The sequence below is a fragment of the Triticum urartu genome, chromosome 2A, assembly GCF_056163025.1.
Source record: "Triticum urartu cultivar PI428250 chromosome 2A, HENAU_Tu73, whole genome shotgun sequence".
NCBI classification, from domain to species: Eukaryota; Viridiplantae; Streptophyta; class Magnoliopsida; order Poales; family Poaceae; genus Triticum; species Triticum urartu.
Window position 1 is genome coordinate 728,553,563 of NC_141874.1, and position 11,861 is coordinate 728,565,423.

The following is an 11,861-nucleotide window of genomic DNA, read 5'->3' on the forward strand; positions in this document are numbered from 1 at the left end:
GGAGGCTCTATTCACCTTGCTGCTCCATGGCGGAGAAACAAGTGTTGGCCATGCCGCTGGAGTCTCCCTAAACAAGTGCTGAGTCCCTTTTCTTGCAGGACGTCTTTGCTCTTCTTCTCCTGTTCCGGTGGTCACCATGGAGGTGGAGGAGTTGAGAAGAAGAGGTTTGTTGCATGTGAGCGATTGGGTAGCGGTTCATTCTCATCGGCCTTTACGACAGAGCTACGGCGCCGGCCATGGCCTTGCCGTCCTGTGGAGGACAAGCAAGTGGTTCTTGGCTGCTGGTGTCTGAAGCCTCGCCGGTGACCATTACGGCCGAAGGGCGGACCCGAAGAATTCTGGCACCTGAAATCTGGCGCCTGCTCAACTTCTTCCTCCTGGTTTCGATGCCTTATGGGAGGAAGTGTAGTTTTTGCTTGGAGTCCATCCATCCTACCGGCTTCTCCTGGAGTTGGCTATGGTGTGGTTGCGTCCCCGGCGGCGGCCGGAAGCGTATTCAATAGAGGACTACGATTTGGACCTGATTGCTTTTCTTATCCTCAGTGTAAGGTCTTTTGTGTAAAATTATGGGACTTGGTTGTTATTTTCTTTCTTTGGAGCCCTCTATGGAGCTTTGTACTGTCACAGATAATTAATGAGAAGCTCTCTGGGTCAAAAAATAGGCACCTCAACATTACTAGTTTCCTTTGCGTTTTTCTTCCCTTTTTGTGCGGAATTTCTTTTGCATCTCATATTGCCAAAAGAAAAGGTTCAATACAATCAGGATTTGATTCACCGCCATCATTGAAATCGCATCGGAAAGGAAACTTCAGCATTCCAGAACTCTGGCTGCCAACTTACATGACACGCACGTCAACCACTAGGACAACTTCAGTTTGTTGTTTATGGCAGGTAACAACGCTATTTGACCCTTCTATTAGTACAAACATTAAGCATATAGTAGTATTATACACCAGCTATAAATTATTTGATAAAGAAAACATAAATATAAAATAGTATTCACAAAAACCACGAATTGAAAGAAATCAAAGTTTTGAAAAAAAAGGTTTGTACCAACTGAAAAAAGTTTGTAAAAATGGAAAAAGGTTTATAAAATTGAAAAAACTAGAATTCGAAAAAAGTTCATTGAACTTTAGAAAGTTCAACGATCTTGACAAAAAGTTCATTTGATTTCAAATAAGTTTCATGAAAAAATTTCATCGAATTAGAAAAGAGGTTCACGAATTTGAATAAAGTTCATCGACTTCAAAAAAAACAATCTGAACACCAACGGGGTGATGATGGTCTGGTGGTTAGAGCCGAGCGCTCGCGACAGAGGTGTCGCAGGGTCGATCCCCAGTCCGCGCGTGTTTTCGGTGTTTCTGATATTGGAAAAAAGTGCAACAAGTTCAAAAAAGTTCATCGATTTCCAAAAAAGTTCATCGAATTAGAAAAAAAGTTCATGAATTTTAATAAAGTTCATCGACTTTGAAAAAATATTCAACAAGTTCAAAAAAAGTTCATCAAATTTGAAAAAAGTTCCTAGATTTTTGAAAAAAGTTCATCGAATCTGAAAAAAAAATTTCATCAATTTTTTTAAAAATCAACATTTTGAGAAAAAGTTCATAGATTTTGAAAAAATCTCATCAAATTTGAAAAAAATCATCAATTGAGAAAAAAGGTTCACGGATTTTTGTAAAAAACACGCACTAAAATAAAAACAAAAAAATGATGAGAAAAAGAAAAAGAAAAGGAATGATTCGAACTACAGAACGAAATAAATTAAAGAAAAAAAAAACAATCTGAACACCAACGGGGTGATGATGGTCTGGTGGTTAGAGCCGAGCGCTCGCGACAGAGTTGTCGCAGGGTCGATCCCCAGTCCGCGCGTGTTTTCGGTGTTTCTGATATTGGAAAAAAGGGGATGGGCCGGCCCAGTTCGGACTGCTTCAGGCTCCGCTGGGCCAGCCCAACGACATGTTTTCTGTTTTGAAACTCCCTTGATCGGCGCACTTCCTATTTGGCGCTTCAGGCGAATCGAACCGGCGATCTCATTGTTGAGAACGAACGTCACTAACCACAACGCCAACCTGCCGCTGGTGCATGCTGACCTCCTTTCTTTTTTTCCCTAAAAAGAGACTCATTTCTTCTTTTTATACGTACAAGAAATGTCTCCTATGTTTAGTGCTTTTTCCCTTTTCTTTTTTTGTTTCCTGTTTCTTTTTTCTTTTCTTAAATGCTGAACCTTTTCCAAATGGATGATATATTCTTCCAAATTTGTTCAAATTTTTTCAAATTTGAGGTACTTTATTTTAAGAATCAGTGAATTTTTTTCAAATTTGATGAACCTTTTCCAATTTGATGTTTTTTCAAATTCGATGAACATTTTCCGGTTTTGTTTTGGGCGCTTAAAGAGCTATTGGTCGGCAACTCAGGCCCTGTTTGGTTTCAAATAAGTCATCAACTTATAAATCGAAAAGTAAAAAAAGTGACTTATTTTACCAAACAGACCCAACTTATAAGTCACCTTAACTTATAAGTCATAAGTTGCTCCACCCCAACTTAAAACTTATAAGTCACCCCCTTCTACATGGATCTCACCATTTTTACATAAAAAAACAAGATGAGAAGATGTGGTCAGGTGACTACCAAACAGGCGTGACTTATAAGTCACTAGTTTTAAGTCATCTGACTTATAAGTCATCTGACTTATTGGAACCAAACAGGCCCTCAATTCGGACATGTTTCCCCCCGCAAACCAAGACAAAGTAGAGGACTTTGCAGACCACTGACACGTCCACGCCTAACTAATCTAGCCCATCAAAAACCCTCCCCCTCGCCCGCGTGCTTTCCTGTCGGGCGCTAGCTGCCCGCATTCATGTCATTGTAGAGCGGCGGCTCCGCATTGACGCCAACTCAGAGCGGACTCGACCTCTCATTAGCGTCGGTATTGAATCGGCGCTGGCTGAGAACGCCGCCCGTGCCGCGTCCCCGGTGTTCGTGTCTGTTCAGTGCCGAAGAGATGATTACTGGATGGGACGAGACATATATCTATCACGCCCGTTCAATGCCCACCTATCCGTATGACACCATTAAGCAGGCTCGTCGATCGAGGAACCAACTCTAGCACCGTGCATTGACGCACCCGGACGCTTAGCCTCATTGGAATCCACTATTTTAAGGCGGTCATGCCCGATTGCCCGGCTAACCCCACACCACAACACATTCGCTCCACATTCTCCTCCCTTGCACCACATCCGTCATGACCGCAAGCTCTAGCACTATGTGGGAGAGCCTATCATCGGAGCAGAAGCACGAGGTGGCCGCCCTTACAGCCGCCTGGCGGATCGAGCACGGCATGTTGGCTAGCTCGCACGAGGTCTGCGACGACGACCCTATGATGGTGATGGGCTCCGACGACGACACACTCTAGACCACGCGCATGTGCATGTCAGCTTCACCATGGAACAGGCGCAGGCACACTTCGACGACGCCATGGCGGAGGAGGAGCCTGCGCCGGACCCTATGTCGGCGTTCCGGCAGGCGCATGAGGAGCAACGGTACAACTAGTTCGTCCTCAAGCAACACTGGCTGGCACATGTCCAAAACTATGGCGAGCGCGCAAACGAGGAGGCCGTGGCCGCCATGGTCGCAGTGAACCCAAACTTCCTTGTAGAGCAGCGGGTGCTCTACGAGGCCGCACGTGCTCAAGGCGCCACTCACACTGCAGAGGCGGCGCTGCCACACACGCGCTAGCGGCGCAGGTGGTCGAGGATGAGAACACTGCCAGCTGCGCGTCCTATGCACCGCCGTCCAACTTTCGTGGGGGCATGTGGCAGGTGGACAATGACGAACCATACACGTCCACCATCGACCTCGCGTCCACCGACACCGGCGACGGATAGGTCACAAACTCCTCCAAGGATGTGTAGGGCATGGGAGGCGGCAAGGCATTGTGTCCCATGTGGTCCGGCCCGTCTCCCATGTTCTACTCTTCCTTGCCGGAGACCGCACCTTCACTTCACGAGTCTTGAACCTCGCCAATGGAGACGGTAGATGCAGAACATGATCGTCGATGCGGAATACAAAGGAAGTGGACGATAGACGCTGCCGTAAGACAGTTTCGACCACTTTTTATTAATGAAAAATGTCCGAATGTAATGAATGTGCTCTGGTTTTATATGAAAATCAGCAGGTTTTACATGAATTTTGTCCAGTCTGTTGAAATACGGTTTGACTTGTTTGCGGATAGCATTGGATAGTCAGCTCTCACATCTATGTCCAGGGACATGTCCCCTATCCGCGGACGAATGCAGAAGGAATTTTGAGGTCAGCGTTAAAGATGCCCTAATACACCGTGTACCCATTAAACCTACCAAACTATGCTAGCCTATACCCTAGTCCAGACCCAAATAGAGTAATGAACATGGCCACTAGAAGACAAATGAGCACGAGAGTGGCGTTTTGGCCCTCGAGCAATAGACAACCCGTTAGAACAAATACAGTAGTGAGCTTATAGCCCGCTTATATAACACTTTTGCCTATGTGGAAAAGATGCGAACAAGTAAAAGAGTAGACTTTTATGTATGAGCCTAGCTATATTCGTATTTCTAAGCAAATACAATTAATGCGTGGAAAGAGAAAAAGAAAAATACAAACAAATACTAATGTTACAGACAATTTTATAGCCCACACTATTGTATGCGAGAGTATAAATGATGATTATATATAACATGACAGTTTTATATAGCCAGTTGTTGGCTATACTATTTTTTTCGGGGAAAAAGAGGAATTCATTAATTAAGTGGCACTCATGTCTGCATTACATAGGTCCGGAACCTCGTCCGGCCCAGAATGAAGCCACACCGCAGTGCGCTTCTTTATTCGACTAAAGTTCGTTAAAAAATGATTAACAGTGTTTCGCCTCACAAGCTTAACTAAGAATTCACCATGTTCCCGAAGACGCGAAGTAATCTCACGGATCAACATCATATGCTCCGATCGGTCGCCAATACCTCCTTCAATTAGTTTTACCACTTCTGCGCAGTCCGTTTGAATCACAAAAGGCAGCTTAGACCACTGGGTAGCCAGGAAGATGCCTTCTGAACATGCAGCAAGTTCAGATTCTAGTGGTGATGCACACTGCCTTAACTCATGGCAAAACGAAAAAATAATGTCTCCATGTTCATCCCGAAGGACTATGCCAGATCCTGTAGTTCCATCCTTGGCAGAAAAGGATCCGTCGATGTTGAGCGCAGCCCAGCCGGCCGCGGTGCCTCCCATTCAAGTGCTGATGGCTTCTCACGCTCAACATGTGATAACAATTTCCTGCTGTACAAAGGCGCAGCCATCATTTTTCCTTTGATGTGATCTCTATGAGGGTACGCCTGGATTGCTAGCAATGAGTTGATCCCGAGCATCAACATGGGAGGCGAAATCCTCGCAGAAGCTAATATTGTGGGAATACTGCAGTGAATACGCCATGCGTTGCTGGGCTATGAACATGACTAGAGGTTGGGGCGCGCCTCCTGGGCGTACCGGTGCATACTTGTCTAGCTTACTCAGTTGTGAACGTTCTTATTTTGATGTAGATAAGCACAGGCAGGTACAGATGCTGAAGAAGAAAGTGCACTTAAGATAAATAGATCACTGTGTATATATACATAGGAAGCAGAGCAAGGGAGGATATCTATATTAACAGGTAGATCATTATATGAGCGGCAAAACCAAACAAGCACGGACCGTGAAACAATGCAATTCGCACGGACACTCTGCTGCGTCGCCGGGTAACAGAACGTTGACGCGCAGCAGGATCAGTCGAGCTCATATTGTGAGCACCTAACAATAATACTAACGAACTAAATCCTGTTTCCTTGCAGTAATACGAAGATGAAGATGTGAAAAGAAGAACGAGAATACAAATTGCACTGTAATTATTACAGATTTGTACCTGAAGTCCAAACACGAGCTGCCTGGGATAGCCAATCACCAACCAGAAACAATAACCGTGATCTCTGTGGAAAGCAACATAGGCTTAGGTCGCGGAGCATAAGCACAAACAGGCAACGGGCATGGACCCATGGAGAAAGCAGAGGAATGGAACTGAACTGAAAAAGCATTGATGCATGGCTAAGGAGAGAGGAAACGCACCTGAACAGCGAAGGAAAATGGTTCTCGAGGACAAAAGGAGGCGCGCAACGGCGTGCCCCAGCTCAGATTTGTAAACATTGATGGAATTGTATGACGATTTGTGGCATGATAGAACTGAATGGGATTTTTACCTAACCTTTGTTACATAGAACTTAATTGTTGAATGCAGGAACGACAGCGGTGCCACTCAGAATGACTGCACAAGGAACCTACTTTTATTAGAAGAGCAGAATGGCACAGTTAGTGTTTTTTTCAGAAAAGGAGGATGCACCCCCGATCTCTGCATCTGGACAATGTATACGGCCACTGTATTAATTATTAAGCACAAAAAACCTTACAAAGTAGTACATCAATAAGCCTGAAACCACCATCTAGACAACATCTGTCGCTACTCCTACCTCCTTGATGTAGTGGTGCCGAATGTCCGAGCCTAATACCAAATAGACATCGCACCAAATCCTAACATCTAATGCCGGATGCCCCATCCTAGCCACATACCGGGACTGGGTCACAAGCCGGTCCGGCGCACTCACCGAGGCTACCGCCGCCTTCTTCCACCGATCCATCTCCAGAGTAGGTACTGACACACAGACCTTGCCAGGCCTGCCGTCGACGCCACTATGGCGCCAGACAGCTCGACCACCCTGCGCTCGTCCATCCAGCCGCATCCGTCGTCGATATGCAGCTGCACCATGCCGCCACCACTCGTCGTCAATGACGCGGTAGATACAACGCCGCACCACCTGGCAACCTCCACACCATCGCCACTGCTGGAGCTACTCGGAGCCCACCATCCACAACATCTCTCCCCCGAACAACAGTTCCTCCCAAGACGGCGCCTCCATGGAGGATACGACGCGCAGGACGCTGCCGCCGCCCAATTCAGAGTGAATTTTGGACTTTCGTCTGGGAGGGGTTCGGGGGTGGATAGGGAGGACCTCGGCTTCGCCTCCAGGAAGGGTAACGGCGTCAAGTGACGTCGCCGATGCCGGGCCGAACACGCCGACCAAAGTTTGTTTCCTCGGTCCTCATCCTATGCCACCAAACCTCCGTGTACTCCGGATCCGTCAAGCCAAGATCCGAAACCCGCGAAGATGAAAGAGCCATGGGGCTCAACCCACCAGAAAGGAGGATCGAGAAGAACTCCTTGTAGATCTCCAGACGCCGAATCCAACGATCCGACGTGGCCAGCGACGATCATCACCACCCCGCGGCGGCCGACGGAGTCCGAAGAAAGGATCCATATGGATCCGATCTGGATCCGGCGGCACCCGCGACCACCGGCTGGGCCAACGCAACCACCACCTCACGACACGCAGGTCACCACCGCCGCGCCGCGCACGGCACCGATGGGAGACCCGCCCACCGCGCCGCCGGACCCCACATTCGCCCGGCGTTCCTCTGGATCCCGCTGTCTCACGCCAGCCAAGACAGAGAGGATGAGGAGATGCCCCGCCGCCGCCCAGCCGGCCAGGCTTCGCCAGGCGACGCTATGGACGGCAGACAAAGACGTTCATGAATTTGAATGTTTGAGCCCACCAGCGATCTATATCCATAACAATACATGGTTATACAATTGGAACGCCATGAAAAATACTCCCTCCGTTTCTAAATATTTGTCTCTCTAGAGGTTTCAACAAGTGACTACATACGGAGTAAAATGAGTCAATCTACACTCTAAAATATGTCTAGATACATCCATATGTGGTAACCATTTGAAATCTCTAGAAAGACAAATATTTAGGAACGGAGGTAGTATTTGTAATGGTGTGGACAATCCATCAAGGTGTTGCGGTGTGTTTGTATTACAATCATAGGCACACAGAATATATGTACTGCATGCAACAGTGTGTTGAGTCAGAATCAAATAGTAAGGGCAATGCTTTGTAATTCATATATGTATTTCACTGCTTAGCGAGAAGCATAACATAAGTTTAAGTCTTACAGGTTGGTAGTATATACACCATATGCTCAGTAATTCTGCTTAAGCCAACACATGGCGTGAAAGGGAAAAGCAAGGAGCTTAATATCATATCTTACAAGCTTCTACTATATACAATAGATGCACAGTGAGCCTGCATACGCCAAGAGAGTGCGCTAATGGGAAAAGCAGCTCGCTGAACATTAGCTTCACATGGTCTAATAGTGGTAAGTTCGGGTGCGCCAGTACTTTGGCGGGTCATTCAAATATTACATAATATAAGGGAGTTTCATTGGCACAAATGGTTGATATTGAAAGTCAAAGAACACATGAGACGGATTATCAGAGGCTCTTGCGATCAACCATATGTAGTGCAGTGAGTAGACCTGCATATCAATGTGCAATTGAAACTGTAACACTGATTTCAGATCGATACGCTGATTAAGCAATGCAACTGTGTTCGTTGTGAATTACCTTTGTCTGTGCTTACTTTCCTTTTGTCCCACCACCACCTTTCTTGCGGTTTCCACCGTTTGCAGGCTTGGAGAGTCCAGATCCAGTGGGAATGTCAGCACTTGCTTTGCTGTTTATGGCATAATAAAATAAGTCTCACATGATTTATGCAATGAAAAAAATTGTTAGGTGTAGGCCTGCATACTTTTTCTTAATAATGACACCATCGTCACCCATAGTTTCAGATTCAGAGGGGAGATCAGCATCTATGTTTCTGTTTATAGAGGTCAAATACATTGTCAGTGATTTAGGCGAAATATGGGCAAGCAAATAGAGTAGGCGGTACCGTTTCTCATGGTTAGCACCATGCTCAGCGGTAAACATTGTTTGTTTTTGCGGTTCAGTGCTCAAATCCTCGTTGTCATGTTGAGTTCTGTAGGTTATAATTTGCAAACAGGTGAATGTCTAGATCGTGAGGTCCAATAATGTAAGCACAATGCGTCATGAAATGTGGAACGAATGGTTCTCAAATTTATAAAAATAATCATGTGGTTATGGGACTGTCAAATGAGATATGTTCAGCAAAGGAGCATGTTCTTTGGACAGTAATGGAAGTTGAGCATACTACTGTTAGATGTGTATAGTCTCTTCTCAGTATATCCCCATTATATAAGGGGTTTACACTGCACTTTACCACATATGTATATCACACATGTATATGTATTGGTTTTTGGCCTCAGTAATTGGAGTTGTCCATTCTTAACATGGTATCAGATGCTTAGGTTCCTCTTCCGCTCCTGCACGCTCGCAGCTCCATGCCTCACTCCCCCGTCGTCGGCCTTCCTCTACCTCACCGGCCGTCCTCTGCTCCGACTCGTCCTCGTCAGGGTCGTCGTTCCTGCTGTCCGCCTTCTCTTGAGCAGGAGCTCTCGAGCAAGCCCCTGCCAGGCTCCTCTCGCGCAGCAGCTCTCGAGCACGGCAGTGGCTTGCTGCTCCTTCCCCGTGCTGGTCTCCTTCCGCCTCCGTTCGGCCGCCGCAGCTGCCCCGTTGGGCTACCGCCGCCTAGTCCGGCTGCCGCCTGGACCGGTCGCTCCCTGGTCTGGCCGCTGCTGCTCACTCCGGCCGCCGCCAGTTCCGGCTGCCCTGCCCGTCCGCAGCCCTGCCCGGCTGCCAGGTCCGGCTTCCCTGCCCGGCTGCAACCGCAGCTGCTCCTCTCGCCTTCCCCAGCCAACTGCCTCTTCTTCTGGTCTCCCCTGCCGCGGATCTCCTTGCCTCGTCGCTCGATTCAGCGGTTAGCTCCTCGATCCAGTCCCGATCCAAATCAGGTCCTGTATCCGTTGACCAAAAAAGAAAAAAAGAAAAAAAGGCAGAAACAGCAAACAGGGATACCTCAATATGTCGTCTTCGGGCTATGTGGTTGTTCCTCGCTGCTCGGTGATCTTTGATGGCACCAACTATGCTGAGTTCGCCGGTTTCATGCGTATTCACATGCGCGGCCTTCTGATGTGGGGTGTTCTCTCTGGCGAGGTACCCTGTCCGCCGTGTCATGTTGCTCCGGTGGCGCCTGTTCCGCCAGTACCGCCGGTGATTGCTGCTGATGCTTCTCAGGCTGATCGGGATGCAGCGAAGACTCTTGATGATGCTGCAGTTGATACCTATGATCAGCAGGTATCTGCCTATTCTGATGCTCTTTCTGTCTACCGGGATGATCTATCTGCTTACACTCAGTGGTGCAATGATGATGCTCAAGCGGCTGCTGTTCTCACTGCGAGTGTTCTCCCTCAGTTTGCTTCGGAGTTCATTGGACTTGGCACAGTTGCAGCGATGTGGTCTTATCTGTGTCAGCGCTATCAGCCCTCTGGTGATGCTCCCTACCTATCTGTAGTGCGCCAGGAGCATGCACTTCAGCAAAGTGATTCTTCTGTTGATGAGTTCTATTCGCAGTGCTCTGCCATCTGGCGCCAGCTTGACTCTCTTCGGACAGTTGTTTGTGGAACCTGTCGTTGCTGTCAGACTACTCGGTCTGATCTGGAGTTTCAGCGGGTTCATGAGTTCTTATCTCGTCTCCAGTCTGAGTTTGAGCCTCGACGTGCTCACTTGCTTGCTTGTGGTCGTGTTCCTATTTCGGAGGTACTTGCTGAGCTTCGTGCTGAGGAGACTCGCCTTCGCTCTGCTGGGTTGCTTCTGATTCCGTCAGTGCTGGCCGTCCGAGCTCCTGTGTCGTCTGCTCGCCTCACCGCTCCACCGCTCCTGCCTACTCCTTCAGGGGGGGTCAGCCGTCCTCCTTATGCTGAGAAGGGCACGTCGCGCCGTGACACCTTCTATGGTTACTGCTCTCGGTCAGGTCACCCAGAGTCTGATTGTCGCCAGAAGAAGCGAGACCAGAGGCGCCCCCCTTCCAGCGGGACTCCTGTGTCTTCCTCGACTCCGTCCCTCACTGATCAGGACATTGTACGCCTCAAGCGTCTGCTTGCTTCATCTGGCTCCTCCTCAACTGGTTCTGCGGCTGCAGTGAGTGTATCCCCTTCATCACCATCGCAGCCACCTACACAGTCAGGTATATCTTCGTGGGTTCTTGATTCTGGAGCTTCTTTTCATATGTCTTCTGATTCTTCCACGCTGTCTTCTCTTCGACCTCTTGATTCGCCTATTAATATTCTTACCACCGATGGCACACCTCTCCATGTTGCTAGTCGTGGCATTCTTTCCACTCCTTCCTTTTCGGTTCCGAGTGTTTCACATGTTCCTCGTCTTACCATGAATCTTTTTTCTGCTGCCCAACTTACTGATTCTGGTTGTCGTGTCATTCTTGATATCGACTCTTGCTCTATTCAGGATCGTCGCACCAAGGCTTTGGTTGGTGCTAGTCCTCGGCGCCGTGAGTCAGAGGGTCTTTGGGAGGTCGACTGGCTTTGTGTTCCTTCCGCTGCCACCACTTCTGCCAGCTCACATGCTCTTGATGCCTCTTTGTCTGCGTCCTTTCAACAATGGCATCATCGCCTTGGTCACCTTTGTGGCTCTCGCTTGTCTTCTTTAGTCCGTCAGGGCCTCCTAGGGTCTGTATCTGGAGATGTTTCTTTACATTGTAATGGTTGCAGACTGGGCAAACAGACACAATTACCTTATCCCACCAGTGAGTTGGTATCTCAGCGTCCTTTTGACTTAGTTCATTCTGATGTTTGGGGTCATGCTCCCTTTGATTCGAAAGGTGGTCATCGCTACTATGTCCTATTTATTGATGATTTCTCTCGCTACACTTGGCTCTATTTCATGAAATCTCGTGGTGAGGTTCTCTCTATATACAAATGATTTGCTGCCATGGTTCACACTCACTTTTCCATGCCCATTCGTACTTTCC

At 47.9% G+C, this 11,861-nt stretch overlaps 1 pseudogene; it reads left to right on the forward strand.

The window, feature by feature from the left end:
- Window positions 1-9,898: 9,898 nt before the first annotated feature.
- Window positions 9,899-11,018, forward strand: LOC147987275 (uncharacterized; annotated as a pseudogene).
- Window positions 11,019-11,861: the final 843 nt, after the last annotated feature.